General features: G+C 42.2%; 1 pseudogene; it reads right to left on the bottom strand.

Moving 5' to 3' along the window:
* Positions 1-566: 566 nt before the first annotated feature.
* LOC115641012 overlaps positions 567-27267 on the bottom strand; it is a 67091-nt pseudogene continuing 40390 nt past the window's right edge.

The following is a 27267-nucleotide window of genomic DNA, read 5'->3' as shown; positions in this document are numbered from 1 at the left end:
GCATGTAAGAGTGGAACTGCGGTACTTCACAGAGATTCATGTTCAAATCAACAGGATGTGAGTCAACTAGCTTTTGGAAACCTTGTGAATATTGTTCATCAGATAAGTCCTTATCATTTAGAAAAGAAAATCTTCTTGATATTTCTTTGTACACTTCACCTCTGCTCTTCATATGAACTTCAAGTGTGTCAATTATAGCGTAGTAAGTAGATACGCGAAATTTGTCTCTAGAATTCAGTGCTGTTTCTGTTGCACTGCTATCATTTGCTTGTTTTTTCCTGATCCGCTTGCGGGACTGGGCTTCTTTGTAGTTAGTATCAGGCAAGATATCTTTTGATATGTCTTCAAATCTTTCAAAATCATTCCTCAAAATGTGTAAGTGGTAAATGATTGACAGAGGTCTGCACATGTTTTCAAATCCAATTCTTTTTCTTGGAGAGCTTGACTTGTGTGGTAAAAGTGTTATAAAATTTCATTCCACATGGTCAACATGAATACAAACTCTAGTTCTTGCATCTTGTTTGCAATGTTTTCTGCCTCTCATATAGTTTCTCCCTTTCTCCCTTTTATGATTGGTCTTCAGCTATACTTTCTAATGCATCTACAATCTTTGAGTAGGACTCCAGAATTGCACTTGTTGCCACTGCATGTGCCTCCCAGCCAGTGTTAGAAAGAGATTTCAACACACGATCATTGCCCAAATATGTTTTAAGAACTGCCCATTGGTGTGTTGAGGCAGAGAAAAATGTATAAAGTAACTGGGCTGTTGAGAAAAAACTTACTGCCACCGGACAACAATCAACAGCACTGCGGCCAACAAGATTGAGAGAGTGTGCAGCATATGGTATGAATATGGCATATTTGTTCTGTTCTAAAAGCTTCTTCTGCATTCCTTGATAACACCCTGACATGTTGGTAGCATTGTCATAAGACTGACCTCTGCACTTTGAGAAATCTATTTTGCAAACTTAGCACAGATAATGCAGTACTTGATTTGCCATTTCTTCAGCAGTGTGGCTTTTCAAATTGAGGAATGTTATAAATCGTTCAACTGGTTTTCCATCTGTGAGAGACACATATCTTAGTACAATACTCAATTGATCAATATGTGAAAGATCAGGTGTAGAGTCGACAGATAAACTGAAGTACCCAGCAGTACTTATTTCATCCACAATAGCTGAACGAACTTTGTCACTCATTAGACCAATGAGTTCATCACATATTGTCTTGGATAAGTATGATGGGTTACCTTTGCCAGCATTCCCATATTTTGAGATATGGCCTGCTAAAAACAGGTCAAACTGAGCCACAAGCTCCAACAATCTCAAGAAATTTCCATTCTGCAATGATCTAAATGTGTCATTTGATCTCCAGAAAGGCCGAACACGTTCAGCTAATGTTTGAATAACAGCTATAACACGCTGCAAGATATGTTGCCAGTATTCACGCTCCTCTTTCATTTGTTTTTCCAATTTTTGTGTCAATCCAAAGTCCTGTCTTCAATTTAAATATGTCAACATTGGATCTCTGTGAGCAGTGTTATTTTCATGTTGTTCAATTAAAACAGTATTCCACCAGTCACTAAATCCATCTGCAGTAAACAGGGATGTTGAAGGTTTGCAAACAAAACAGAACACAGACCTTGTTGATGGCAAATACAGTTGCCATTCTCTAGTGTATTTCTCACCATTCACTTTCATGCCCAAAAATGTTTTTTGCGGACAATATCTTGTTTGATGGCCATTGGTAAAAGTCCGACATGATTTCTCAAATGGCCCAATGTGGTGTTGAGGGTCATTTGGTCCACATCCAGTAAGCTACATCATCCGTACTGAAATCAACCAACATACCAGGATCTTTTCTCCTATTATTAACATCATGAGCAGGTTCAGTCTCTGACATATCCACACCTTCTAAAACAATGTCTGTTTTACCACCGGAAGCAGAATGATCAGTTACAGTCTCTGACACATCCACATGTCCTGGAATGGTGTTTCTTTCACCGATAGAATGGTCACTCTCTGAAACACCTACAGGTTTTGGAACAATGTCTGTGCTTAGGGTGACCAGATGTCCCGATTTTGGGGTCTTTTTCTTATATAGTCTTCTATTACTCCCCATCCCCATGCCAATTTTTCACATTTGCTGTCTGGCCACCCTATCTGTGCTACTGAGAGAAGATGTTGTTTCTGACGAATTCGCTTTGAAAATTGATGTCAGCTTTGGAAGATTTTGGAAATTTTCACTAGTTTTTTGTTTCTTTTCTTCCACCAGTTTAGGTTTTTGTGCTCCACTTAGTTGATTACCTTTCATCCTGCCCCTTATCTCAGTTATCTGAACTTAAAAAAAAAATTACACAACATGCACTATATACAACTATACACTATACACAATATATATATATATGAAAGAAAAAATGAATCAAGTACATGTAACTCAGAAGAATGTATCAATAATAAAACATAAATATATTGCAATACATGACAGGATCTGATTTCCTTGCACTATTTCAATCTACGTTAGTAGGACGCCCCCTGGTTTAAGTGGTGATAAGTAATAAAAAGAGAACATAAAAACAGGGGAAGAGTGTGGAGTGGAGTGTAAGGAGGTCTAACAAAGTTATTATTTTTCCCATGATGACTATTTCAATGCTTTTTTTTAAATATCAAATATCAATTTTTTTCAAAAATAAAAATCTCTTTTTTTTTGGTGCCCTCTGCTTCGCTGGTGCCCTAAGCATGTGCTTAGTCTTCCTATTGGGTAATCCAGCCCTGCGACCACACCAGTACCATCAAGAGGGCCCGATGCTTGGACAAGATCAGCTTATAGATGAAAAAACAGCTGAAGCTGAAGCTGAACTTGTGCAAGACTGGTTATGCTGCTGGGACAAAGAAAGCACTTTGAAGAGTTTGTAGCCATACAGCAGTATCCTTTGGCTGAAGGCTTACACCTATAAGCAGTCGATTTGATTTGTAGTTTAAGGGGATGCTCTGGGGTTCCTTGCTGACAGGGAGTGCTCATATAGCAGCATCCATGAGTAATGATTTCTACTACCTCCTGGTGGCTAGGAGATTCTATGCCTTTATCACTTTCTGCATGGATCATATAAGTCCAACATAAGTGGGCATGAAGCCTTTAGCCCTTAGGAAACTGCACCTAATATAGAACACAGTAGTGTGTTGTTCAGCAGCACAGGCCATTACAAACTCATCACATCTGTCCTCTGCTCTTTACATAGGCTTTCCATGAGATATGGAATCAAGTTCAAGGTATGAGTCCTTAAGTTGAAGGCACTCAGTGGCCCAAACCCACGATTATCCAAAAGACCACCTGGGATAAAGACTGTGGTCAACAACTCCACTCCTCTCTATAACAACGGTAAAGGCTGGACCAAGACTGTGGAACAAACTCTCAAAGGAATTAAGGACCATCACAAATGTTACCACCTCCTACAAGTTCAAAATGCATTTCTTTGACTTTGCCTTCTTGAATTGTGACGGGATCTACAGAACCCACACTGAACCCAGGAAAGGAATAGAGCAATATTGGGCTAGGGTGACACTACCAGGGCATAGTCCTGTTGGATGACTAATTTAATAGGACTCTGGTAGCCTAGGAAAAAGTGGAGAATGAGCAGTAGGTTGCACCAGAAACCAAATGGAGTTTTCTAACCCAGGAGCAATTGCACTGAAGTTAATGGTGTCACACAGGCAGGGCTGGCCTTACCATGAGGCGAACTGAGGCAGCCATCTCAGGTGCCAGAATGTGTTTGTGTAGGGGGTGGGGGCAGGGTGCCACTAGGATCCAGAATGTAGAAAATTGTGTCTGCTGCTGGTGCATATGTATTCTTTCTGCTCTAGATGCAGAGATGGTGGAGTGCTGGGCTGGAGGAAGGAGGGCACAAGAGACATAACAGGCAGGCAGGAGAAAAGGTGAGAGGGAATAACAGAAAGCAGCAGGAGCTTTCAGGGAGAGAGAAGAGAAGGAGCCTCTTATGTACCTCTCTAGCACTCCCAGGAGTCTGGACTGATTAACACCAGCTTCTCAGGGAGCTTCCTGTTTCCTCCTGCTTCCCTGACCCCACTTGAGGAGAACAGGCACTTAGGCCCTTAAGATGCTGATATCTTCCCTCACTCAAGCCCTGCTACCAGCCTGCTTATTTGTCCCCTTTAATTGAGTATTGAGAGCCACTATAGCTGGCACAGAACAGCAGCCATGAGTGAAAGAAGAAAATGCCCCTCTGGGGCAGCATTCAGAAAAAGAAAGAAAGCAAAGGAAGCTTTTCTATCTAAGCAGGAAGGAGCTCTCCTGAGATACATAGACACAAATGTTCACGGTGAACCTTCCGGCCCTAGTGAGGATGTGAGAGGTGAGAAGATGCCTGATCTTCCGGTTAGTCAGAGTGCAGGTGACCTGGCTACTGCAGCATCCATATCTCCATCTCAGATGGATGTAACCATGCACTTACCTGAAGAAAAGTGTAGATCAGAGAAGAGTGTGGTGGAGGCACAAGAAACGGTTGCTGCTGAGTTTATTTCCTTATGTCTAGATGATCCAGGACTGCAGACCCACTTGAGCAGTAGCCCAAGGGACTTTCTTGTACTGCATGGGTCGCAGCAGGTAAAAAACTTCATGTTCCCCAAAGACAAGGAAAATAGAAGATTTCATCCAACACATTACTGTCATGAAATCCCCAATGGTGATAAAGTGGAGAGGCCATGGCTTATGTACTCAAAAACCCAGAATGCTGTATACTGTTTTTGTTGCAAACTCTTCCAGTCTAACGTTCCAGCCACATTGCGTTCTATAGGAATGAAGGACTGGTAAAATCTCGCATGCCATGGGAAGGCAGCAAATCACCAGAGAGCATTCCATAGATGGAAAGAGCTTGAGATGAGACTAGGGTTTAAGGCCACCATAGATGATCAGCATCAAGAGAAGATTGCATCAGAGTCTCTTTACTGGCAAAATGTGCTGAAAACGTTCATTGCCACTGTGAGAATGCTTGCTACCCAAAACCTAGCACTTCTGATTAGCTGCATGTGCCAGACAATGGAAACTTCCTTAAAATTGTGGAGTTGATGGCTGAGTTTGATATTGTACTCCAGGAGCATCTAAGAAGAGTCACCACTCAAGAAATGTCCACCCACCACCACCCTGGAAAAACAATTCAAAATGAGATCATACAGTTACTGTCAACAAAAGTCAAACAGAAGATTGTGGCAGATCTGAAGTCAGCAAGATATTACTCTGTTGTTCTGGACTGCACACTTGACATCAGCCATATAGAACAAATTACTTTAATGGAGTGTTTTGTAGCTACAACAGAAGTGAGTGAAAATGTCCCTGCAATGATGACTGTCAGAGAGCATTTTCTAAAATGTATTCACATTCATGATACTACAGGAGCTTGTATGACAAATGTGCATCTTAAAAAGCTGGAAGATACAGGAATTGCGATAGCTGACATGAGAGGTCAGGGCTACGATAATGGTGCCAACATGAGAGGTAAGAACAGAGAAGTGCAGACATGGATCCGAGGGTTAAACCCTGGAGCTTTTTTTGTCTCATGCAGTTCTCATTCATTGAACTTGGTGGTCAGCGGTAGTCAGTGATGCAGCATCAGTTTCTAGTGAGGCTGCTGAATTTTTTAATGTAATTCAAATCATCAATGTATTTTTCTCTGCATCAACTCATCGATGGCAAATTTTGAAGCAACATCTGGGAACATCCTCTCTGACACTGAAATCACTGAGTGCCACACGGTGGGAAAGTCAAGTGGAGGTGATAAAGCCTATCAAACACCAAATTGGGAAGATAGATGATGCCATCGTTGCCATTATGGAGGATAATGCTATGAGAGGAACTGTTTGTGGGAGAACAGTGGCAGAGGGAAAGGAATCACCAGAAACATACATAACTTCAAATTTCTGTGTGGCTTCGTGTTGTGGCATGACATACTGTTTGAAATAAATGTTGTAAGCAAGGGACTCCAAGGTGTTGACCTTGATATATCTGGAGCAATGGAACAACTGGACAAAGCAAAGTCATACCTACAGTCTTACCGGTCAGATGAGGGATTTCAAAACATTCTGAAGAGTGCACAGAAGTTGGCAGAGGAACTTCACACTGAAGCTATTTTCCCACCCATTAAAGAATAGAAGAATCACCAAAGAAGACATTTTGATTACGAGGCATGGGATAATCCCCTAAGAGACCCCAAACAGCAATTCAAAGTTGAATTCTTTAACCAGGTGCTAGATTGTGCAATACAGTCAGTTGAAGAATGTTTCATGCAGCTCAAGGAACACAGCAGTGTATTTGGGATGTTGTATGATATTCCAGAACTCTTCACTATACCTTAAGAAGACCTACACCAGCAATGCAGGCCACTAAAGAGAGTATTGACACATGATGACATGTGCGATGATGCGAGTGATTTAAGCGATGAACTGAAAGCTCTTTCAAGATACATTTCAGCAGGATCAACTCCAAAGTCTGTTCTGGAATATACATGCAGAAGTAAGATGACCACCCAGTTTCCAAATGCTTTTGTTGCTCTGTGCATACTTCTAACACTTCCTGAAACAGTTGCCAGTGGAGAACACAGCTTCTCCAAGCTGAAGTTAATAAAAAAAATATTTAGGCTCCACAATGACACAGGAGAGGCTGATCGACCTTGCAACTATCTCAACAGAGCATGACCTGGCCCAGACTGTGGACTTTTAGGAAGCAGTTCAAATCTTTGCAACCAAGAAGGCACGGAAAGCACCACTTTGATTATTCAAACAGATAAAAATGCCAGTGTTTACTATGCAGACAAGAAAAGTTACATTTGCTGTTCAGGTGTTAGAAAGTTTAGTGTTACTTTCAATTTTTGAACAAAGCAATTTAAGCTGTTAGTTCCTTTATTGGGGTAGGTAGCAGAGCAGTACCATGAGAGGAGTAGAACAGGAAGAAGGCAGAAGTGAGACCTTTCAAAGTTTTGGCCCAAGCGAGGGGAAATGGGGGCGTCATTTGAGCTCCCCACCTCAGGTGCCAAAATGTTGTGGGCCAGCTCTGCCCACAGATATGAAACTGGTGTCATTGAGATCAGAATCAGACCTAAAGCCTTTCAATCAGTTTCCCACAATGAGTCATCACTATCTGAAAAGAGAGAAAAGTAGAGAAGATGATCAAATTATATCATCAGTGCCTCCTTCTGCTGCACCTGAAGGCAATGATTAAACAAATACCAGGCAAATTGTTATTTTATATCCTGAAGCTATTGCTGCTCTCTGCCAATGGTATGAAATTCACAGATTTTGTTTTTCTTTAGTGTCAAGTTCTGTTCATTTTGTAAACCATATGTCAGCTCCAGAAGAATGCACTAATTGTCCTCTTACCTCTTAATATTAACTGTAAGGCTTATCTTATATCTTATATTAAGAATATTTTCCCTGTTGTGCTTTCTCCATCTGGGAATTTAACACCTTTTTCATTTTTCTCTCTCTTTAGAAGTCAGTTCCTTGTGTGTATGCTGTGGCGGTGAAGAGATAATCCAGCTGTCAGTATCCCCATCAACTAAATCGTGACCAAGCTTGACAAAAGTAGAATGAAATGGAGAATGGGGATAGCAGGAGAGATCTAGCTGAACTGTAACTAAGCATTTTAGTGCCCAGGACAAGCAATCATATTTGTTCCTCCTAGAGGTGACATATGGGGTGGTCAGCGGAAACATGTACCCTCCCAGATTTCTGCCTCCCATTTAGCACAGAGATTTTCAAACTGCGGGGCACATCCCACTAGGGAGCCAGCAGATTGGAAGCTGGTGGGAGCAGCCCAGTCTGCTAAGGCCTCTGGTTTTCCATGCTGTGGGAGCTGGGGCACTGGCTGGGGCACTGCTCACCCAGCCAGGCTACCTCTGCACAGCTGTGAGTTCCCCAGGCAGGGTTAGTGGTACAGCTCTGAGCTGCTCCCTGACATGCTTTTGCCTCTGCCCTCAAATAGCTTGGAGCTGGCTGGCAAAACCCCCTGGATCTGGCCCCTGCCCATGGAGCCTGGCTGTGATGAGATGCTCCCCGAGGTGTTCCCTGGAATACTCATCCCCGTTGGGCACCTGTGTCTCAGCCTGGTCACACCCCAGTTCCCGCCCAGGGACCTGCTATTGCAGCTGAATCACTCTCCCCACATTTGCTGCCTGCAGTGTAGAACCACCCGTTGCTCCCCTTGGTTGCCCTGCCCCAGCCCCATGGCTACCAGGCTCACGCTCACACAGCCTGAACTCTGAGCTCAGCCACTCAAGCCCAGTGCCCATCCCAGGCACTGGGGAAAGGCGGCTGCTGGCAGGATGGACTGAACCCCACCAGTTGCAGAAACCAAGGCCATGAGAACAGAATGACCCCTAGGGTTACTATATTTCAAGTTCTCAAACAGAGAATGCTGCCAGGGGGAAGGAGATGAGGAGTTGGAGCAGATATTTGGGGGTGCTGGAGAGGTACCTGTGTATTGGGAAGGATTTTGGGGAGTGCTGAAGTCTATATTTGGAGGGGGTACCTGTAGCTGGGGTACTCACTGGTGGTGTGATGCCAATGCTGGTGGAGGATGGGCCAATTTAACGGGGGAGCTCCAGCTGCTGCTGCTGCTGAGGGGATACTTAGTGTGGGGCGCCCATTCCCCCTCATTCACCTATCCCCATTGGATTCCCATTTCACACTGCCCTCCCTCTCCCCACGCCATCCTCTTTCCTCTCCCCACTGTCCCCTGCCCCATCCTCCATTCTCATATCCCTCTTCCCCTACCCCATTCGCCATCCCTTTTCCTTTCCCACTGCCTTTTTCCCCCGACCTCCCCTCCTCCCCACATATCCTCCAGCCCCACCCCCTTGCCCTGCTCTCTCATGAGCACTCATTGTTGTACAGAAAACAGGATGGTGTTATATAGGGCACCCAGCACACAGAAGGGGAAGTCGACCGGCACTAGGACCCAGCAGACAGCGTCCAGCTGCACAAGCAGGGAGCTCCTCGCAGGTGAAGCAGCTGTGGGCCACCCCACTCTGCTCCCAGCCCAGAATGTCCCCCTTACGCTCAACCACACCCATGGAGTCCAAAGAGGCTGCTGGGCCCAATCCTGTAGGAAGAGGGACTGATGCTGCTGTGCCCGAGCCTGCACTGTCCCATTTTTTCATCCTCCCAACTTGGCATCCTGGGCAGCTGCCCCTCTTGCCCACACTAGTTACAGCCATAGATCTAGATTGAACAGCTACAAAATAGCCCGTGGACTGATACCTTCCACTAAAAAAAAAGAAAAGAGAAGAAGAAGCCACTGGATTCTTTATCTTATGGTTTTAATATATTGTTTCTCATTGTCCTTTAAACTTAGGCCACTTTACACCACTCCAGCAGGGTAGAGTTCTTAAAGTGAGTGCAATATAATTTATGCCCAGTTTAAGGCCCTCTTACACTAAGAATACAGGAACATAAGAACTATCATCCTGGGTCAGACCAATGGTCCATCGAGCCAGTATCCCATCTTCTGACAGCAGCCAGAACCAGAGCTTCAGTGGGGGTGTACAGAACAGGGCAATTTTGGATAAATCAATCCATTTTCTCCTCCCAGCTTCTGGCAGTCAGAGTTTTAGTCATCCAAGCATGGACTAGCATTCCAGACCATCTTTGCCAATACCCATTGATGGCCCTATCCTCCATACATTTTTTTGAACCCAGTTATAATTTTGGCCATCACAATATCTCATAGTAATGAGTTCCGTATTGTGTGAGAAAGTGCTTCTTGTTTGTATTAAACCTCATACCTATTCATAGAATCATAGAAGATTTATTTATTTATATTTATTTAGAAAATTAGGGTTGGAAGAGACTTCTGGAGGTCTTCAAGTCCAACCCCCTACTCAAGGCAGGACCAACACCAACTAAATCATCCCAGCCGGGGCTTTGTCAAGCCAGACATTAAAAGCCTCTAAGGATGGAGATTCCACCACCTCCCTGACCCATTCCAGTGTTTCACCATGCTGCTAGTGAAATAGTGTTTCCTAATATCCAACCTAGATCTCCTCCACTGCAACTTGAGACCACTGCTCCTTGTTCTGTCATCTACCGTCACTGAGAACAGCCTAGCTTCATCCTCTTTGGAACCCCCCTTCAGGTAGTTGAATGCTGCTATCAAATCCCCCCCCTCACTCTTCTCTTTTGCAGACTAAACAAGCCCAGTTCCCTTAGCCTCTCCTCATAAGTCATGTGTCCCAGCACCCTAATCATTCTCATTGCCCTCTGGTGGACTCTCTCTAATTTCTCCACATCTTTTCTGTAGTGGGGGGGGGCACACTCCAAATGTGGTCTCACCAGTGCCTAATAGAGGAGAATGATCACTTCCCTTGATCTTTTGGCAATGCTCCTACTAATGCAGCCCAATATGCTGTTAGCCTTCTTGGCAACAAGAGCACACTGTTGACTCATATCCAGCTTCTTGTCCACTGTAAACCCTAGGTCCTTTTCTGCAGAACTTCTTCCTAGCCATTCGGTCCCTTGTCTGTAACAGTGCATGGGATTCTTCCATCCTAAGTGCAGGACTCTGCACTTGTATTTGTTGAACCTCATCAGATTTCTTTTGGCCCAATCCTTCAATTTGTCTAGGTCACTCTGGACCCTATCCCTACCCTCCTCCCCCCAAGCATATCTACCTCTCCCCACAGTGCAGTGTCATCTGCGAACTTGCTGAGGGTGCAATCCACCCTATCATCCAGATCATTAATAAAAATGTTGAACAAAACCAGCCTTAGGACTGACCCCTGGGGCACGCCACTTGATACTGGCTGCCAATTAGATATCGAGCCATTGATCACTACCTTTTGAGCCCGACAATCTAGCCAGCTTTCTATCAACCTTAAATTCATTCTTTTTTAACTTGCTGGCAAGAATACTAATTTCTTCGGGTGACCCCTGGCTTTTGTACTGACAAAGTTAGTGTAAAGTGGCCTTTATGTGTGTGAAAACCAGGCACCTTGTGTTTCTATCTAAGGCCTGGTCTACACTATGGAGTTAGGGCTATTTAAGCCACCTTGCATTGACCTAGTTGTGCACATGTTTAGATTTAAATTTGTCTCCCACTGTTGTAAGTAACCCATTATGCCAACATAGAAACATCACTGCATTACCTATGTTGACCTTAACCGTTCTTCAGCTGCCGTCCCACAATTCCCAACAGTGGCTGCTCTGGTCAACTGTTAACAATTGTTAACTCCACTTTCAGGGGATCAGGTAGACAGGAAGCCCCCAGTACCCTCCATTTATTGTCCTGTTGAGCAAGCATGCCTAGCAGATCTCCATTGTTGCATGCAAATGCCCCATTGACCAGGCTGGCGACATGCTCCAGATATGCTCCTGCCTGGAGTAGACAGGAAATATTGGATTTTCTGGACCCGTGAGGAGAAGAGGCTGTGCAAGCACAGCTATGGACCAGCCATCAACATCTATGCGCAGATCTGTTGGGGGATGCAGGAGGGATATAATAGGAATCACTAGCAGTGCCATACCAGAAGGTCAGGAAAGTCAACAATTGATCAGGTGCCGAGCTGCATATTTGCCCCTTTTATAAAGAGCTGTATACTCTACTTGTTGGAGACCCCACCATGACTCCACACACCATTGTGGATACCTTCTTAAACCTTTTTTCCAGATCATTTTTGACTATGTTTAACAGCACTGGCCCCAGTCCAGATGGTGGGGGGATCACCCACCCCTCACCATTTACCTTTCCCCGTTCTGAACATGGACCATTTATTCCTACTCTTTGTTTCCTATCTCTTAGTTCACAATTCTTCAATGGGAATTTGTCTGAAGAAATTCAAATACTTTGGCCTGTACATTAATTGGGTGGTTGTGATTTGTTATTTCTGTGATGTAACTGGTTCTCTAAATCACAAGATATTATTTTTGTTCGTTGATTGGATGAACTGTTAGTCATAAACCGGAGTCCCTTATTCTCTTCATATCACAAGTGTGTGTGTGTTTTATTTATTACACACAAATTTCTCTCTGTTGGTAATTAAGAAATCTTGTGTAAATAAAAAGTTTTCCAAAGCAGCTGCAACAGCTCTTCCGATATATAAACTCTCACAAGTAATTAGTCTGGTTTTCATACGGCTTTAGCTCTGCACAGATTTTGTACTGTGTAACTTGGTTAATTTAGACTTGCTGATATTTTAAAGTGGTACAATCTCCATCCTGTAGGAAGTCATGCCACTATAAAGGGTGCCTTATAGCAGGAGCGCTCATTTTCCTTCCCATACAGCAATAGCTTTATACCAATAAAACTACATCCACACTAGGTGGGTTGTACCACTTTAGCTATACCAGTATAGTTAAAGGGACACAATATATTCATACCCTAAGATGATTCTTGTGATTCTGAGGGCTTTCTGTCTGCCTGTCACTCCCTTGAATGTTCATAAATAAAGCAATTAAAAGGATAATGGGTAACAGCAAAGTGGATTTACAGGTTTTATTAATTAAAAAGCCAGAGAACTAAGGGCTTGTCTACACAGAGAAGCAATGTGCTCTACAATGTTGTCATTTCTAAATTGTACTAACTTTATGCATTAATTGGTCCGTGTAGAGCCTGCTGGTTGCCACCAACCATGCTATGTTAAAGCACACTAGGAAACTTTTAGTGCACGCCAACAGAATCCACACAGACCAATTAATGCACAACACATTGGTGCACTTTAGAAATCACACTCCTATAGTGCACATTACCCTACTGCATAGATAGATGTTAATTGTTGGTGCATTTGCCCAGCTCTTCTACTGGTCACATGGTATAGTTCTGGCTGAGTGCCATTCACTCTAGAACCTTATTTTCATTTGCTTAGATTATTGTCAAAAATATCTGTGTAGCTAAAGCTCCACGTTGATTATCTCAGATGAATGGTGAATTATTTTTTAGAATATGTGAGGAGGGAAAGTGACTCTGCTGATTTTGAGTTATATGAGCCTTAGGAGCCTAAGTGCTTAAGTCATTTTGAAAATGGGGTTTAGCCTCTCCTGATAGTTTTATCTAAAGTTCCTACATGCATGTTTAGTAAAGGCAGTAAAAGCATAGATTTTTTCCAGAGGTGGGCAATTCAGCAAACAAAAAGATTTACTTCTTTAAACATTAGCAATCCTTTAATTAGTGTCTGTCCAGTATTCAATATTATACCAATATTGATAACACAGAAGAGAGTTTGTCATAGATCCAGCAAAGAATAAACAAACTATCATAGGAACTGCCATTTCAATGCAGACCACAAGTCTACTTGTCTGGCATGACATACATCATTTTTACATGTTATTAATGGTCATAAAACTGCCACAGGAGGCTAAATTTTAAGGGACTGGATAGTAAGTTCCAATAATTGTATTTGAAGCAGTAATTATTAATGTTCCTCAGCTGAATTATATAACAGGGAAAGACAGTTTGGATTTTTCTCCTGAATCTATAAACAGAGAAACATCAACCGCAGGTGTGTAATAAGTAGTTTAAGTAAAGGAAGGGTGAAGAAAGTTGAAGCAGCCATTCTGTATATACTTTTGTGGCCAGCTTTACACAAAGCAGAGTATATATTAAAAACACAATATGAAATGTTCCTTGTAGAACATAACTAGAAAAGACTCCTGGTGGGATGCAATGGTTTAAGCGAATGAATAATCTACATCATGAGTGGAATTTTAGAGATGATAACCATCAACAGGAGTAAGCGTCATTCAAATATAATCAGACTTTTGGAACTCATTTGAAATCAGCAATCAGTCTCTAAGTAAGGCTAGATTCTGATACCCTTACTCAGGTTTAGTAGTTCCTTCATCCATTACTCAACTCTGCAGCCTCTGGAAGTATAAAGTATCAGAATCTGGCAGCTGCATAATTTATCTGATCTTGAATTGCATCTGCAGAATCTGGCCCTTAGCAAATAAGGCTTTGTCTACACTGCCCTGCAGTCTGGATTGTGGGGATTTGAATAGCAGTGTGCACCAGCATGCTGCACTGCAACTCCCCTGTGTTGACGCTGCAGATGTGAACTAAAGAGTTCCTAGTTTACATGAATGTAGGACTGATTGAAAAGGACTATGTTAACATGAACTAGGAACCTTTTAGTTCATGTCTGCTGTGTCCATGGGGGGTGGGGGGGGAGCTATGCACTGTGGCGTGCAGTTGTGCACTGCTATTCACTTCCCTATAGTTAAACTGTGTGGTAGTATATATAAGTCCTGAACTAAGCTATCTCTATACTTGCATTTCAACCATCAGTGCAAATCATAAGTACAAACACAATTCAAACATGTAAAATGCTATTTGTGCTGGTGCTGCTTACCTTGGTTTCAAACTGGAGTGAGCAGCACCACTGTGTCTATACTGGAGGTTTGCACTGCTGCAGCTACACCACTGAAATCCCTGTTATAGACAAGACCATAGAATATGATACTGTAGACAGGGCCGGCTGCAGCATTTTTGCCGTTCCAAGCGGCAGAAAAAAAAAAAAGCTGCGATTGGCACTTCTACCACCGCTGCTTCATTCTTCCGCAGCAATTCGACAGCAGGTCCTTCTGAGGGACTGAGGGACCCACGGCTGAATTGCCACCGAAGAGCGGGACGTGCCGCCCCTTTCCGCTTGCTGTGCTGGTGCCTGGAGCTGACCCTGACTGTAGAGATACAGAATTTGACTAGATGGTAATGCAGAGTAAGTGGCCGTCAAGCATTCAGACTGAGCATAGCATTTACCTGCTCTTGATACAACAAATGGGAGTCAGGAGAATGCAGCCTGCTCAGCTCCTCTGCAGATCTTTTATTTATAGCAGTTCTTTCAAAGTGGCATTAAGCCAAGTTTTTCTTTACAAATGTATCCTCTGAGCTAGGATACATGAAGCCTGGGATTTATGCCAACTGCACAAATAGGACCTTAACCTAGTTCAGGCCATGAGGCGCTATCATATAAATGTTAAGTAATAATGTTCCTCATGGCTCCACTATTTACAATGAGTTAACATTTTGTAACTAATCAGATGCACAAACAGAAATATTATCAAGCTAGTGTTGGACCTGGCTTTGCTTGACCAAAACAAGAGTTTTATTTGGTCTTACCGTCATAAGAATAATTTAAGAAATGAAGTGTAAACAGATGATGCAGGATAGGTAGGTCAAATTTTATCATCAGTCTATGACATTTCTGCTTTTCGTTACACATTAATGTATAAAGATGGAAAATAATTGTGCAGATGGAATTAATCATCAACTGACCTGAAAGAAAACAAGAGATTTAACTAACTTATAAATCCTTAGCCAAATGAAAGGTAAAAAGTATTCTATTTTTGTTACTGTATTTTACTAACACTTCTATAGCTGACTGACTGTCTCACAGGTGGAAGATAAATGTTATTACAGGTACTTTGAAAAATCTGCTAATGAGCATACATTAAGAAGTACTCCTGCCCATATAGATGAGCAGATAGCATGTATGTTCCTCCATATTTGGGGGTCATAATTTGACTGCAATGATATTTATTTAGTTTGCAGTTTTGTGCTTCTGTTTCATTGTGGACTCCTGCTGTTGTGCAACATTTCAACTGTGGAATTTCACAGTAATAGCTGTTGGTAAAAATAATGTCGTAATTTCCTTCAAAAAAATTCTAGGAAAGTAACATAAGAAACAGTTGTAATATAATATTGAAGGGATGATTTTTAGAAGACATCCATTTTCAGGAAGGGTGCTTAGGCACATGCTTAAATCCCACTGAAGTAAATGGGACTTAAGCATGTGTTTAATATTAAGCACATACTTAAGCCTTTTTCCTGACCCATCCTAGGAAAAGCATAAATTAAGATTTACATAGTACTTTTAGCTCACCCACATTGCACATATGGAGTACTTGGGATCACTTATTTTGCAGTCAAACGTATACCTTCATATACGATAGGTAGAACTGGTGAGTTAACACTGCTGTACAAATTATAAAATATATTATGAGTTTTATTATGCGATAGAGAATAATGTAGGGTTTTATATACATATAGACAGAGCATTTCATATTCAACTCATCTTAAAATGCTGGTACAGTAACCATTTAAGCAGATGGGGAGCTATTATGTCCTTGTGATAGGGTGCTCAGAGAGCCACGTAGCTTGGCTGTGAGCACATCTGACTTCCAGACCCTTACTTGTCTGGCTAGGTAGCACAGGCGCCGGATTCCTGACCTTAGACCAGGAATCTTCAGGACTCAACCACATCTTGGTCTCAGCCCTTAAGGGTGCATGGTGGGGGACCAGGTCCTCCCTCTCCACCAGATCCCAGCCCATGTTTCTGTGGGAAGCAATAGAAGTAGGATCCCTCAGCAGCCAAATCCACTGCCCTGGGCTATTTTCTACCTATGTCCCTTCAGCTTGGGTCATGGTCCCTATCATCAAAACAGCTTGTAGGCGCTCACCTGGAGCAGCACTCCCTTGTGGACCTTTTGCAGCATACCTGTGGGCAGAGGCAGATGTAAGGTTGGAGGGACCTCCACTCACAATGTCTTTAAAGTCAAAAGAGTTAAGTTCTCTCACTGCTAGGTGGTCCCCAGTCTCCCTAAATTAGAGATGCAGTGCTTCTTCCCCAGCAGCAATCTGGCTTGTAGTGATGCTCCCCTCACATAGAGAGTCAGAGCTGCCTAGTGCCTCTTTACCAGCCAGTCCTGAACTGAGCCGGGTTCTCTCCTTTTCTTCCCCATCCTGTTCTGGCATTGGCAGCAGGTGTAGCAGGGTAGGGCTAGCTGGGCCCATAAATTCTCTTTAACCCCTTTTCCGCTAGTATGAGGTTTTTCTGCCCCATCACAGTTCCCAATTCAGCAAAGCACTTAAGTACATGCTTAAGACCATCCTTATGAAGCAAAAATTTTGGCAGGTACTGGACTTTAAGTACCTGCTGCAGCCCTATTAAAAACAGCGCTGTTGTAGTACACGGTAGCACAAGTTTAAGCGTTCTGCTGATTTGGGCTGTGTGGTAGAGAAATCTCAATACTGATGCAAAATGGTTGTTAATAATAATAATAATAATAATAATAATAATAACAATGTGTTTTTATAATGTTATATCATTACAAACTTTCCTGGGCCTTTACTAAAATTCATTTTTTATAATTCCTGTTTTACTTTAAATCCATATTGTTGGCTTTAATGCTATAGTTGAAAATCATAACCAATGATCATTATGATTTGTATTTTGTTTAAAATATTTAATAAGAAGTTTTAGTTGCAAGTTGTGAATGCTATGGCAGATCATACCTCTAAGGCTATGTGCTGGTAGCCACTTCCCGCTGCCCCCATTGGCCTGGGACGGTGAACCATGGCCAGTGGGAGCTGCGATTGGCCAAACCTGTGGATGCCACAGGTAAACAAACCTTCTTGGCCCTCCAGCTGATTTCCGACCGTCTGCGTGCCAAAGGTTGCCAATCCCTGCTCTAAGGAGAGTTTGGATCAAAAGACAAACAAAAACCAAAAAAGATATATATAACGTTTTAAAAAATTATCTCCTTGTATGAGATATCTGTTTAATATTTAGATAATCCTTATTTCAGGAAAACATAACCAGAGCTTGTGATAAATGAAGGTGGGGGAGGGGGCAGCTCCCTTCTATGGACACCCAGCCAGCCAGTTAGCTATATAGTCCTTCTTGTTAGTTGTTCTCTACTTGTTTTACTTGTAAAGAGTTAAAAAAGTCCAGGTAAAAGGAAGGGAGTGGGCACCTGACCAAAAGAGCCAATGGGAAGTCTAGAGCTTTTTAAAATTGTGAAGAAAGCTTTCCCTTTGTCTGTTTGTTGTTGTGCTCCGGAAAAGAGGGGAACAGGGAGCAATTATGCTGTGAGAAGCTGAGGGCCAGATATGAAAATCATCAGATCATATCTAAAACTATTTATTTAACAACCCAGATATGTAAGTAGATCAGGATGTGATTAGATTTATTTCTGTTTATTTATTAGCTTGTGGACTCCTCTGTACTAACCCCAGATGCTTGTAATCTTTAAGCTTGTAACCTTTGTTTTGGTTGTAACCTTTAAGCTGAACCTCAAGAGAGCTATCTCAATGCTTAATTTTTGTAATTGTTTCTTCTAAGATCTAACAAAAAGCCTAAGTTCCAAATGTATTTCCTTTCTTCTGGGGTTTAATAAAAATTTACCTTTTTTAAAGAACAGGATTGGATTTTTGTGTCCCTAAGAGGTTTGCGCATATGTTGTTTAATTAGCTGGTGGCAACAGCTGATTTCCTTTGTTTTTCTTTCTCAGCTCTTCCGTGTGTGTGTGTGTGTGTGTGTGTGTGTGTGTGTGTGTGTGTGTGTGTGTGTGTGTGTGTTACAGAAAGGGCTTGAGAGTACCCCACAGGAAGAAATTCCCAAGTGTGCCTTTCTAGTTTCAAAGGGTTTTTTTGCACTTGGGTGAGGCAGCATCTACCCATCCAAGGTCAGGAAGGAGCTGTAACCTTAGGAATTTAATACAAGCCTGGAGCGGCCAGTGTTAATTTTTTAAATCCTTGCGGGCCCCCACCTTCTGCACTCAAAGTGCCAGAGTGGGGAATCAGCCCGGACAGACCTAATTGAGTAAAATAAGGGGAAAATGTTTTTTTGTGATACCTCAAAAAGGAATGTAACAATGTGTTATCAGGACCACAAAAAAAGGTCATAAAGTGGATTTCTTTGCATCCCTCCCTGTGGGGAAAAACAAACAAAAAACCCACAACAAAAACCAATTCAAAATCCTCATGAAAACTAATGCTTTTATGAGCACTTTTAGATACCTTATCCTGAAAACTGTAAGAAAAAAAAGTACAGCTGGGAAATGTTTTGTAGGAAACATGTTTAGCTCTTAAATGTTAAAATGGCAAGCCCTCTTGAAATGCATGTATACATATATTTTAGCTAACGGCAAGGCTTGTAATATAATTTCATAATGTCATTGCCATATAGATGGTAAAATGCTTTACATACCTATGTGGAATCTAATAACCTTACTAAATTGATTACAGATACAAAATCCATTCAACTAGATATGGGAAATAATTAATTGTTTGACAATACTTAAGAAATTCCCTCACCCAATTCAGAAAGACACACACAAAAAATCACCTCTGAAGGATTGTTTTAAAAAAATAAAATAAAAGCAACAATGACTTCTTGAATGTCTCTTTGGGTTTGAAGACCCTCTGAGAATTACTTAATTTCAAGGAGTTTCTTTAAGAGCTAAAATCTTTTATATGAATAACAGGTTTGTTTGGACTTTTTAAAATCAGAATTTCAATTCCTATTGATACCTAATGAAACTGAAGAAATATTTTAGGAACTTAATGGAAGAAAAACAAATTAAAATGCTAACTTTAAAAGGATGTGCTGAAAATCTCCCAGCATAAGATAAAAACAAACAAAAAACAAGTCAAGGCAATCTGTGTAATCATGTGGATTTCAGAGCACTGAGACGAGGTGAGATTTAAACAGATAGCTTCTTTAAAACTTAGCTAAAGCAGAGCTGGTGATCCATTCTAATTGCAAGTTTGATGCACACTCCTCAAGCTGACTGCATGCTGCGGAGGTGAAGGTGTCACCAAAAACATGGAGTCAATGAAAGGATCTCATCAGCCAATTTTAAGTCTAAACAAGCCCTAAAAGAGGTGTGTTTTCCCCTTTCATGAAATTAGAGAGAGGGGTCTAAAACTCTCTCAGCCTTGCAGGGCAGTCCTTAGGCATAGGCAACATAGGCAGCTGCGTAGGGCACCTGAAAGTTTGGTGCACCACTGGGTCTTAGTGTCCACCCGCTTGTTTTCCTATCCCTGTTTTGACCTTTCCTGCAGGCTCCCACAGATGGCTGCTCTAGCCTGGTGAGTCTTCCTTGGGAGGGAATCTAGTAGTTAAAAGTGAAAAAATCTCCAGCCTGCCAGACCTATCAGCACAACACTGAAACTGTTAAAGAGACATTCAAGGGGTAATAAATCCATTTAACAGGCATTTGCCAACCCCAAGGTATATACTGACAGGTTTCAGAGTGGTAGTCCTGTTAGTCTGTATCAGCAAAAACAAGGACGAGTCCTTGTGTCACCTCAAAGACTAACAAATTATTTGGGCATAAGCTTTTATGGACTAGAACCCATTTCATCAGATGTCCACGAAAGCTTATGCCCAAATAAATTTTTATACTGTCAGTTTCTGACTTTACTGACAAAAACAGTTGTGCATTAATGTAATATTTACACAGAACATGTCAGTCTACAGGACCTTAGTTTAAAATTTGCTTTAAAAATATTTCATTAGTGAGCTGGTGAAGATTATAAAATCACATTTCTAAAAAATGCTTGCATAGAGTTTTAGATGCACAATCATCTTTAGCCTTAAATGTGTGGATCTTCACACATAGTTTTTTAAATAAATCCTTCAAAAGACCTCCCTTATCTAAAATACACATTTTAATTCCTATAGTTAAAAAAAAAAAGTGCTTCCAAGTCTTCCTGTCCTTTCTGCCCATCCCTTCACCACCTCTCCCTCCACTCACCACTGAAGAGAGCCCTTAAAGGGACAACAGTCCTTCCCTTCCAGATAGCTGGACAAAGAGTTCCCTTTCTTTACTTCTGACTATCCGACAAACTAGTTTTAAAAGAACCCTCCAGCAAAATCAGTACCTTAGTAAGATAAAATCCTTGTTATACCTAAAATCTTTGGAAACATTTTTTTAAAGTTGGTGAAATTTCATAACCATGTCTCTTGTTATGGAGATCACACAAAGTAAATTACTGTTCCCTTTTTCTAAAAGCAATGAACATTGTTATGAACACACTAAATCTCTCTGATTAATTTAAAAGAATGTCTTTGTTTCAGTGAGTTAAATATGTAGTAATCTGGAATGCTGGTTTAAGATTTGAGTACATTTAAAATATAAATTCAACTTAGAAATACTGATGAAGAAAATGTAAAACAGAGAAGAGCTGCATCATGTATTCCATTATATGTAATGTTGTATTCAGCAGGACAGCTGACTCACCCTTACTATGAAGTTTTTGCAAATAAATCTCTGACAAACTTCAGGGCATATCAAAAAACCTGTGACTGACATTTTTTATTCCCAAATTTTAGTGCTTTTAATTAGGTACTTTCTTCATGTCCATTCTGCATGAGGGAGAATGCATGGAAGTCTCTGCGGGGATCTCCGCCACCATGAAGCAGGCTGGGCATCTCATTATTCTTTGCTGTCAAGTCCCTCCTCCCCCTCCCCCTCCCCCACCAGGCTGTGAGCTTGGGCTGCCATCCGGCATAGGGGCACCAGTTTAATAATACTGCCTAGGGCCCCATAAATCCTAAGGATGGCCCTGCAGGCTTGAATAAGCAGCACTCTCTCTGTGCTCACACCTTATACAACAACCAGCACAGCTCATCTCTGCAAGCAAGACAGTAGCTACAAAATGTCAAAGGAGAAGAACAAAAGAAGCCTCAGAAAGAAGCAACCTTCCAAATGACATCCTCAAGACTTCAGCATGAATGAGTAAAATGAAGTTAGCTAAAGCACTAGCAAGGAGTTAGATTTAAAAATTCTTTTAATGATTTTATTGGGATAGGGAAATGCTATTGTAACTTAAAACATTTGCAGTTTCTCCTGTTAAATCTGTTAGACCATGTGTTCCTCATGAGGAGATAGAGGATCAACATTGGTAGACAGAGACATAGTGTGACTTGATTTGGATTTAAGATTCTTAATATTTATTATTTAGCCTGTCTTAAGACAACTCCGTAAATGATTTCTTCTAAATAACTGATTTAAATACTTTTTTTGATTGGATTGGATTTAGTTAAGAATACTTTCCTTGCTCGTTTTTCAGCTGTTTAGGTTATCTATAATAAACTCGACAAGACTCCCCCGCTCTTAAACAAAACTCTTGTTCCCATCTATAAACTGTTTTAGTGTCTATGATATAAAAGACTGCACTCACTAGTAAATAATGTGCTTTGATCTTAACTTACCAAAAGAAGAGTTCTCACAAAAAGCAGGCTTATTCTCAAAAGCACAATCTCCACTAAGGCCTGGTCTACACTACGCGTTTAAACCGATTTTAGCAGCGTCAAACCGATTTAACGCTGTACCCGTCCACACTATGAGGCCCTTTATATCGATATAAAGGGCTCTTTATATCGGTTTCTGTACTCCTCCCCAACGAGAGGAATAGCGCTAAAATCGGTATTACCATATCGGATTAGGGTTAGTGTGGCTGCAAATTGATGGTATTGGCCTCCGGGCAGTATCCCACACTGTGATCACTCTGGACAGCAATCTCAGCTCGGATGCAGTGGCCAGGTAAACAGGAAAAGCCTCGCGAAATTTTAATTTTCATTTCCTGTTTGCCCAGCGTGGAGCTCTGATCAGCACGGGTGGCAATGCAGTCCCAAATCCAAAAAGAGCTCCAGCATGGACCGTACGGGAGATACTGAATCTGATCGCTGTATGGGGAGACAAATCTGTTCTATCAGAGCTCCATTACAGAAGACGAAATGCCAAAGCATTTGAAAAAAAAATCTACAGGCTACACAGTGCTGCGTGACAAGTGTAACAGGAAGCCAGAGACTCAAACGGACGCTCGTGGAGGGAGGGAGGGGGTACTGAGGACTCCAGCTATCCCACAGTCCACAGGAGTCTCCAAAAAGTATTCTTGGCTGAGCTCCCAATGCCTGTAGGGTCAAACACATTGTCCGGCGTGGTTCAGGGAATAGCTCGTCAATTTACTCCCTCCCCCCACACATGAAAGAAAAGGGAAAGAAATCATTTCTTGACTTTTTTCAATGTCACCCTATGTCTACTGAATGCTGCTGGTAGACGCGATGCTGCAGCAGTGAAGAGCAGTATCTGCTCCCTTCCCCTCCCTGGTGGCAGACGGTACATTCTTGATAACTGCTGAATATCCCTGGCTGGCCTCAGGGGCACCTGGGTAAAAATAGGAATGATTCCTGGTCATTCCCAGTTGATGGTACAGAACGGCTGGTAACCGTCTTCATCATAGCCACGGGGGGCTGAGCTCCATCAGCCCCCTCCCTTTCTGGTGTAAAGAAAAGATTCTGTACTGCCTGGACTATCATAGCAGCAACATGCTGGGCTCGTCTCCCCCGCACCACTTAATGTCCTGCCTGGACTGTCATAGCACGGGAGGCTGCCTCCCCTTCATTTTATCTCACTAACAAGTCACTGTTTCTTATTCCTGCATTCTTTATAATGTCATGACACAAATGGGGGAGACACTGCCACGGTAGCCCAGGAAGGTTGAGGGAGGAGGGAAGCAACGGGTGGGGTTGTTGCAGGGGCACCCCCCGTGAATGGCATGCAGCTCATAATTTCTGCGGGATCTGACACAGAGCAGCTGTACTCTCTGATACACTGCTTCTCTAGTACACTTGCCCCAAATTCTGGGCAGGACTGACTCTATTTTTAGAAACCATAAAGGAGGGATTGACTCAGGGAGTCATTCCCAGTTTTGCCTTTGCGCCCCCGGCCGACCTCAGCCAGGGGCACCCATGATAGCAGCAGACAGCACAGAAGGACAGATAATCATCATCTCATTGCCAAATTACATTGGCAGGAGACAGTACAGAACAACTGGTAACCATCTCTGCTATCATGCAAAAGCAAATGAATGCTGCTGTGTAGCGCTGGAGTATCGCTTCTGTCTGCGGCATCCAGTACACACACGGTGACTGTAAAACAAAAGAGCTGAACAGGCTCCATGGTTGCCATGCTATGGCGTCGGCCAGGACAATGCAGGGAAAAAAGGTGCGAAATGATTGTCTGCCGTTGCTTTCTCGGAGGAAGGAATGACTGACAACATTTACCCAGAACCACCCGCGACAATGATTTTTGCCCCATCAGCCGCTGGGCTCTCAACTCAGAATTCTAAGGGGAGGGGGAGACTGCGGGAACTATGGGATAGGTACGGAATAGCTACCCACAGTGCAACGCTCCGGAAATCGACGCTAGCCTCAGACCATGGGTGCACACCGCCGAATTAATGTGCTTAGTGTGGCCGCGTGCGCTCGACTTTATACAATCTGTTTTATAAAACCGGTTTATGTAAAATCAGAATTATCCCATAGTGTAGACGTACCCTAAGAGACACACACAAAAAGATTATAACAGAAACAACCCTTGTTTGTTTTATGTGTTCCATTTTATGCTGCTTTGTTTAATATTTTCTTTTCCTTTCTTTAATAATAAAATATCCATGGTTAATAAATGTAATGGTTTTGCTTGTTTTTAACCATGCTTTTAATTCGTGTTTCTCTAGACTGTATATTTTTAGCAATTTGGGGCTAGATTCTCAAAGAAACATAGGCATTGTAACATGGAGCATCATCACCTCTCACTTTTAGGTACCTATAAAATAACCAGGATTCACAAAGCCTAAGTTAGGCACTTACACTTGCTATACAATGAATTGGGTGTGATAGGCACCTCAGAATGGGATTCACAAAAGCCAGTGTAACACCAACAGACCCCAGTCATTGGCGGGCGGGATCGAATGTGGGACCTCTGATCTTAGTGCATGAGTCTTTACTGCATGAGCTAAAAGCCAACTACAGATCAAACTCATTGATCTCTTTTTCTCTCTCTCTCTCTTGCTAAGTGGTCTTGGTGCCACTAGATGGTTCAGAACACAATACCCTGGAGGTGTGTGGGTTACACAGCATGCTGTGTGGCTCCTTCTCTAAATTAGCCAATGGGAGAGGCCAAGCCAAGGGGTATGTGCTAAGCCCTGCCCCATTTTGGAGACAAGCACCTCCCTTGGTTTAGGATTCTCACCTGCAAATCCTCTCTTGCAGTTAGGTACCTATGCTATTTTAGAAAGAAGCTGGTAGGAGTGTATAGGGGGAAGTGCAGCTCCTTCATAATGTTGAGCCAATGGTTAGAGAACTCACTCAGATTGGAGGAGAGCCCCAGTTCAAGTCTGCTCTGCCTGTGGGGAAGATTGGATGTGAACTGGGCTCTGCTACCTCTCAGGTCTCTGCTTTCAATCTGTCCTGTCCAGTCAAAACTGTTGCCCTGCAGTATCAGAGTTTTCACCAGAGGAAGGCTGTGTTTAGCTGACCTCTGTAATTTAATTTTATCAGACCTTTATAAACTAGAAGGAGAAACCCTGTACATTTATCTGTCTTGGTGTGCAGAATCACTGTGTCTGTAGGAAAACAGGCCCAGCATGTAGGCAGGTTTGTTGTCTTTATTGTTGTTGCCTTAGGCAAAATATTCCACTGCTAGCAATTCCATCTTGAAGTCCAAGTTATTATTACTCACTTTATTTTGCAGGTCACCACACACTGGCTGTCAGGCCACACACAAACACAGCAGCAGAGGACTATAACATAGTTTATCCCTCAATCATTCTGCAGTGGGTGATTATATCTATATTATGTTCTAAGAAGAATCCAAGATGCATTCCCAAAAGATAGAATTTAAGCAGGAAAAAAAAAAAGCCAGGAGACGATGCAACACTAAGGAATTTAGATTCATCATCTTTATTGCTGCATTTCCCAGTGGCAAGTCAACGTTGCACAGAGAAGCTAATGTGATTATCATTAAGCTGCAAATAGTAATCGGGGACAAATAGCAGGCCTGATCCTGCAGCCCTAACTCCTATGAGGAGACACCCTGAAGCTAATTCAAGTAGTTAAAGGCTGCAAGAATTATGCCCAATAGCGATGCCATGGGATGAGATGGACAAGGATAAATACAATCGCTTTCTTGCTAGGTGTGCCAAAATTACACCACATTCCTCCATCTTGTTTTCACATTCACCTCCTTTATTTCAGCTTCAGGGATCACTCCATGATTTGCAGTTAAGAAAAAAAATGTGCAAGCAAAATGTACAATGTACACAGTATAGAAATACATAGGACACCCATCTTGCCTCGTGAGACACCCAGTTTACGTGGAAGCAGACCCACTTGCCAAAGCTGGAACAGCTTGATCACCAGACTTCGAAGTCTGCCTGTGGTACCCCAGGGAGAGTCTCTACTTCAGGAGGAGGGTAGAATATTAAACTCAACATCAGTCACTGAAAGAAAGAAAGAAAGAAAGAAAGAAAGAAAGAAAGAAAGAAAGAAAGAATATGCATTTCATACTGAACAGGGTGAAAGGTTGTAAGGTCACTTTCTGCAGATCTGAAATGAAATACAGTAGTAGTGTAATTTCACATACGTAGCATTTTAAAATAATAAATCACATTTTATTGCACCAGTCTGAAGATCTCTTCAGACAAAGGTCCTGATATCAGTGTTTTACGAACACTAATTGCTCAGAAATAGCCTGAATATGTGGCTTTTCAGGACATCTCTCTGGTAAGGCCTCTGAGGAGGGAGGGAGAGCAGGGCCGGAGAGAGAGGAATCAGATTATGTTTTTTGCTGTTGCATTCATTGTTGGTATAGTTATCTATATTGAGGGTAGGGCTGCCAATTTTGGTTGGAGGTATTCCTGGAGGTTTCATCACAAGACATAATCTCTAATTAAAGATTAATCTGTAATTCCTGGAGACTCCAGGGCAATACCTGAGGCTTGGCAACCCTAACCGAGGGTTGATATAGGGTGACATTTTTACATGGATATGAATCTAATTACTGACAGGGCACTGGGAGCTGGTGTATAGATTTCCATTTCCATTGTTAAACCCAAAAGTCAATCATTAAAATAATTCCCACAACATCATTCTTGTAAAATGCTATCATTGTCCATTTTACAAATTGGCAAAGTGATGGGACAAGGGAAGTTAAGTGACTTGCCCAGGGTCTCAGAGGAAGCCAGTGTCTCATAGACTCATAGACTTTAAGGTCAGAAGGGACCATTATGATCGTCTAGTCTGACCTTCTGCACCACGCTGGGAACAGAAGCCAGAAATCCTCACTTTTGATTTACTAAAAGCACTGAACCATGCTCATTTTTTCCTTCTCACACAATTCTCTGAACATACCTTCAAAAAGCTCCATTTACAGCACAGGACACGGCAAGTGCCTCCTCCATCTCTATGCAGATGATCTCAAAAGCATGCACATTTAATTAAGAGATACTGCATTTTAATATGAAGCATTCATTTCAGATTAACATATCTGCCTTCTGGGAGTTCTGAAGCGAGAGTCTACCTTTCCTTTCCATAAATGCTGCTTGCTTTATTTTGCTTTTCATTGTAGGCCAAAACTGGTACACCTGTTCCTCTCTGGAAAGGGCAGGACATGATTTTAGTATGTTGCATAAAGACTTTGT

The sequence above is a fragment of the Gopherus evgoodei genome, chromosome 1 (assembly GCF_007399415.2).
Source record: "Gopherus evgoodei ecotype Sinaloan lineage chromosome 1, rGopEvg1_v1.p, whole genome shotgun sequence".
Classification (NCBI taxonomy): Eukaryota; Metazoa; Chordata; order Testudines; family Testudinidae; genus Gopherus; species Gopherus evgoodei.
The sequence above is the reverse complement of the archived record's forward strand: the minus strand, read 5'-3'. Positions and strand labels throughout refer to the sequence as shown.